This window comes from Bacillus rossius, chromosome 8 (genome assembly GCF_032445375.1).
Source record: "Bacillus rossius redtenbacheri isolate Brsri chromosome 8, Brsri_v3, whole genome shotgun sequence".
NCBI classification, from domain to species: Eukaryota; Metazoa; Arthropoda; class Insecta; order Phasmatodea; family Bacillidae; genus Bacillus; species Bacillus rossius.
Window position 1 is genome coordinate 17,451,848 of NC_086336.1, and position 6,000 is coordinate 17,457,847.

Genomic DNA, 6,000 nt, shown 5'->3' on the forward strand with positions numbered 1-6,000 from the left:
CTCGGCATGGCCACCCATTACAGTATAGCCACACTCGGCGCTGGACGGAATTCTCTGAACAGTCCGCAACCATTAGGTCGGGGTCCGGACTCGGGGCGCGCGCGCGCTGTGATTGGCCGGAGGGTCCGGCCAATCACAGCGCTCTACGGTGGTCAGTGCGCAAGTACCATTTTCGGTCGCTTAAATTTAATTATTTAATCTGGATCATATTGTCCTAGTGATGAAACAAGTGGATTTTCATGTGTTGCACATTTGTCATAAAATGTCTGTGTGGTCCGGACGTAAAAATCATTCAATGTTTCTGAGTTCGTTTCCCGATGGAGAGCCTCGACTGGGCAGTATCGGGGAGCGTCTGTGGCGATGCGAATGCATCTGTTCTGTATTCGCTGTAGTTTTACAAGGTGTGATTTAGCTGCTATAGCCCACACAGGGGCTGCATATGTAATTATTGGGCGGATGAGGGCGTTATAGAGCAGCAGTCCGTTTTTAACTGTGCCTCCGAGGCACCTTCTCATTACTGGGTACAATGCACACATTCTGCCATGTGCCTGTCCCTTCTTCGAATCTATGTGAATCCTGTATAGTAGTTTGCGGTCCATTTGAACACCTAAGTATTTAGCAACGTCTTTATGGGGAATTTGGTCGCCGAACAGGTTTAATTCAGGCCTGCGATCGTGTGGTGGTAGATTTTTATGCGTGAAAATTACAGTTTCAGACTTTGTAGTGTTTATTTTTATGCGCCATTTTGTGCACCAGTCTTGCATGGAGCTGAGTGCGGTTTGTAGTCTATTTGTGGCTAATTGTAGGTTATGTGATCGGCTGTATATGACTGTGTCGTCTGCATAGCAGCCTAGTTTTACGAGGCGGTGTGCGGGTTTTGGCATGTCGCTCACGTATATATTGAATAAAACAGGGCCTAAAATGCTGCCTTGTGGTACGCCTGCATTAATAGGTTTGACGTCTGATTTAGAGCCCTCTGTAGTGACTCTAAATGTCCTGTTGGCCAAGTATGACGTAATTAACTTGATGTAGCAGTCAGGGAAGCCTGTTTCATACATTTTATAGATTAGGCCTGCATGAAAAACTCGATCGAAGGCTTTTTCTACATCCAGGAATGTAGCTACTACATAGTCCCGGACATTAAATGCGCTAGTTATTTCTTCCGTTAGGCGGACTAGCTGTTGTACAGTGGAGTGTGCACTACGAAAACCAAATTGCTCATTGGGCAGAATGTTGTTTTCTCGTATGTGTGTTTTAAGTCGGTTTAATAGTATACATTCTGCTACTTTAGAGATTGTATTTAGTAAGCTAATTGGCCTGTAATTTTGCGGTAAGGATTTATCTTTCCCTGGCTTGTGAAATACTATAACATTTGCCTCTTTCCATTGTGTCGGAAAGTAGTGTAGTGTTAGCATTGCATTTATGCATGCAGCTAAGTAATCGAGTGTTTCGTCGGGAAGTTGTTTTAGGACGATAGCCTGTATACTATCATTCCCCGAGGCTTTTCTAGGTCGCATGCGTTTAATTACTCGCTTGACCTCTTGCGCGAGTGTAGGGACTGGTTCTGCCACTACAGGTTGTAGTAATTTTAGGCGCAGTTCCCTGTAAATGTGGTGACGTACCAACGGGTGTGTGAAGCTAAAAAAAAATAATTATGTTTCTTTAACAAATTTTCACAACCGTCGAGTTCCGTCAGTTTAAAAAAAAATGAATTAGATGTTCTTGGTTCAAACAGCTAAAATTATCAAGGTAAATCAATGTAACTAGTTTATGTGTCGTAAATAAAAGTAAAATTGCGTCTGTAACTAAAGTAGGTGTATTTTAGACCTAATGTGAGTGCGGCAGAGCCGTTGCAGGGTACAATTATTATTATACATACATTGATCACATTTTTTATCCTACTAGACTATTAACTTATTCTAGAATGCTTGGAATTCTTTGTGTATGTATGTAACAAGTTTATCCAATTCAAAACAAAACAAAAAAACTCATTCAAAGTTAGTGTAGTGTAAATATATCAACAATTTGTTTTATATCATGTAAACGATTCAATAATTCTATATGTTTCTGTTGAAAGTTAAGTTGTGGTAAGTTCAAATTAAGTAAAAATTATGTATTAAGCCAGGATTGAAAGCACTCGGTGAGCGTGGACCACTGAGTGTTGGTGAAACATTACTACATCAGAGACTAACGTTTATATCAAATTTAATGCCCTGAAAGAATTCCAAACAGATATTTACTATTCAATAGTCTTGGGATCCCGAGAGTTAATTTAAATTAATTAGTTTAGTTATTCTAATAATTATAGAACAAGAGATTCAGACTTGGATTTAAATTATGACGCTGGTAAGTCTTTCAGGCGAAAATCAATGGTTTTATAAAAAAAAATAATGTTCGTGAAATTCAACAAACGGGAAACGTTCCAAATCGACGACTGGACGGGGACTGAAAAAAAAAACCGACCTCAGTGACAGTTATAGCCTCTACAGACGTATTGACTTCCTCGATGACCAGTACTCTGCGACGATCCGCGTGTAGCTGGCTCTCCTGCTCTGGATAGCTGGTAGGTCGTTGACTCAGTCCTCCTCTCGTACTGGACTGCTGGGCTGTTCTACTGCTCGGCTCGTGGGCCGCCTCCTTCTTAGTTTGCGCCGTCGAGTCGGTCCTTCTCGCGGACCGGGCTGCTGGGTTGTCCTCCTGCTAGGCTCCCGAGACGTCTTCTTATTAGCTCGTGTCGTCAAAACTGCAGCACCTTTCCTATTTTAACGTGGTTCAGTCGTCGTCGATTGAATAATTGAATTGTCTCTCTCTCAAATCCTCAAGATATTTTAACCGTTCTTCTTTGCGTCGATTAAGGTAACATAATTAGGCAGATCTTCGTTCTAGTATAAAAGTTTCGTTGCATGTTCTTCCGTGAATTTTAGTGTTGAAATCTTCGACGATAATTAACAATTCTTATCAAAACACAATATTTTCAATAAATTTACTTAATTCTTGGTATATATCGATAAATAAATCTTACCGTTACTATAACAGCTCTTCGATATCTCTTTTAAGTATTAATTCAAATCATACGAAGTTTCCAGTTTGCTGCTAAAATTACGGACACATATTATCAATGACCGAAAAATGGAACAAACCGAATATTCTAAAAGAATATTTTTACTTGTCCTTGTTTGTAACACGCGATTCTACAATTTTTCTTTAAACAAAAAAAAAATCAATGCTTTAACGCAAGCAAAATATAATCAAAATGAATCTCCTATTCTTTACAAATATAGTAATAAACAACAAATTTATTACCTTTTTTAAAAAACCAAAGATAAGCCTACTTCCAGAGACAAAATAACGTTTTAGCTTATTTAAAATTTGTAAAGATTTGCATATCATAAATCAAACAATTTTTTGTTTCGACTTCTGCAACCACCAAAATTGATCAATATAAATATTTCTATAAAGTACAAACGTTGACTTTATAGATTGCCCCTTCTTAGAAATGTCTATTATGTGCAGTTTAAACATACATAGAACAAACAGAATGACATTTCTAATACACATAGATAACAGAATCTACATCATTATTATTTATCGTCCACCAAACGAGGTTGTCATATTCCTACATTTACTAAGACTAATGACTAAACTCATAATATCCTAACAAGAATATATTACATACATGTTGCAATAAATAAAAAAAAACATACAAAGAATGCTAGGTCAACGTAAGGATATTTTAAACATATGTATAAATCATTCAATATTATCGGTCACAACAGGTTTGTGATATTCTTTCAGTTGGGTATGTTGTAATGTCCTATAATCTGCCTGGTGTTAGGGTCTGAGAGTTCATAACAATTATTACGAATGACTTTAGTTATGAGGTATGGTCCGTCGAATAGTAGAAATAACTTCCGGGTAACGTATTGCCAGAACTGGCTGGTTGGATTAGTTCTTTTTAGTACCAGGTCTCCGCAATCGAAAGTAGTTTTTCCGGATAATTTCTGATGCTTCTTTCTCATGTCAGCAGCGGAGGTTAGTTTCGCCCTAACTAACTCCTCGGTTTCCCGTCGTATTTCGTTCAGTTCATCTTGCTCTTCCTCAACGACATAATGTTGTAATTTTGGTACCATTGTTTCTGGAAAGATATTGGACGGTATTCCGGTAAGCACTTCGTATGGCGTGGTGTTGGTAGAACTATGGATGGTATGATTAATAACACATTCAATAAATGGTAATTTAGTCATCCAACTTTGTTGTGCATCATAACAAAACGTGCGTAGCATGTTGCCTAGCGTGCGCATTAGTCTTTCTACCGGGTTACTTTGGGGATGTCTAACCGAAGACATGGTGGGTGTAATATGCATCTCCTTTAATCCTTCTTGCCATATCGAACTGGTAAATTGTGTACCGTGATCTGAAATAACCGCTTCGGGGTGACCCACTTCAGCCTCGAATCTCTTCATTTTCTGAAGGACGACCTTGCCGGAAGCATGTACTATTGGGTAGAGCTTGGCGTACTTAGAGAAAACATCTAAGACTACAAATACATATTTTACTCCTGCAGTTGAGCGAGGTAATGGTCCCAGTAAATCTACCGACAACAATTGCAAAGGTCCTCTAGGAATTATCGGTTGTGTTTCTCCAACTAAGTTGCGTTGTGAATGTTTTGCTTTTTGGCATAGGTCGCACGATCTCGTAATTTTCACTACAGTATTGGGTAAGTTCGGACAGTATAATTTTCTACTTAAGGTAGCAGTCAATTTCTTGGAACCAATGTGGGCACAGTTATGATGTATTTCCCATGCAATATTCTTTACTAATTCTTTAGGTACGACCGGTTTCCATAAATCCTCGAATCGGGAACATAGTTTCTTTTGGTAAAATAAAATACCTTCGTTAGAAATGCAATATTTAGTATTGAGTTTGTGTTCTGGTACTATGTTTTGAAGTTTTCCCTTAATATTTTGGCAAAATTCATCCCCATTTTGAAGTTGAGCTAAATTTAGGAAAGCATTCCTGATAACATCGTTGTTGGCCATTTGTTGCGCCACTAGATGAGCAACTAAGAATTCTTTCGGGTTACGATGATTCGGTTTTTCGTTTTCCACGACATCCGGTACCCGGCTAAGGTAATCCGCTGCCACATTTTCTTTGCCTTTAATATGGCAAATCTCAATGTCATATTCTTGTATAAGTAGACACCATCGAGTTAGCCTACTACCGAAAATTTTGCCAGTTTTAAGAAATAATAATGATTGATGATCAGTAAGCAGTTTTACATGTTCACCCAACAATAAGTCCCTAAATTTTTGTAAGGCCCATACAATTGCTAAAGTTTCTCGTTCTGTGACTGTATAATTTTTTTCGGCACTATTTAGTGTTCGGCTTGCCATTGCGACTGTTCGTTCTATATCTTCGTCATCGATTTGCGCTAATTTTGCACCTAGCGCATAAGCGGAAGCATCTGTATACAACAAAAAAACTCTACCTAGAATAGGGTGATGCAATACTTGTTCTTCAATGAAAATTTTCTTCAAGTCCTCGAATGCTTTCTTTTCTTCATCGCACCACTTCCATGTTTGTCCCTTCTTTAATAAACCGAAAAGTGGTACAGCTATTTTAGCTATCTTATCACTATAATTACGATAAAATCCGATCACGCCAAGAAAAGTTCTCAATTGTTTGACGTTCTTTGGTGTTGGAAAGTTAGTAATACTTTGTAATTTTTCGGGTGATGTTTTAATGCCGGTTGGTGTCAAAATATGACCTAAGAAAGGTAATTCTTGGCGACAAAACACAGATTTCTTCAATTTTGCAGTCATGCCAGCGTCACGTAGCTTGGTCAAAACAATGCCGATATGGATAAAGTGTTCTTCCAGGGATGTCGAAGTTATAAGTATGTCATCAACATAAGCACGAGCGAAGTTTTTGCATTCCGGTCCTAATGTTTGGTCTAGACATCTCGTGAATTCAGCCACGGCATTGCATAACCCAAAAGGC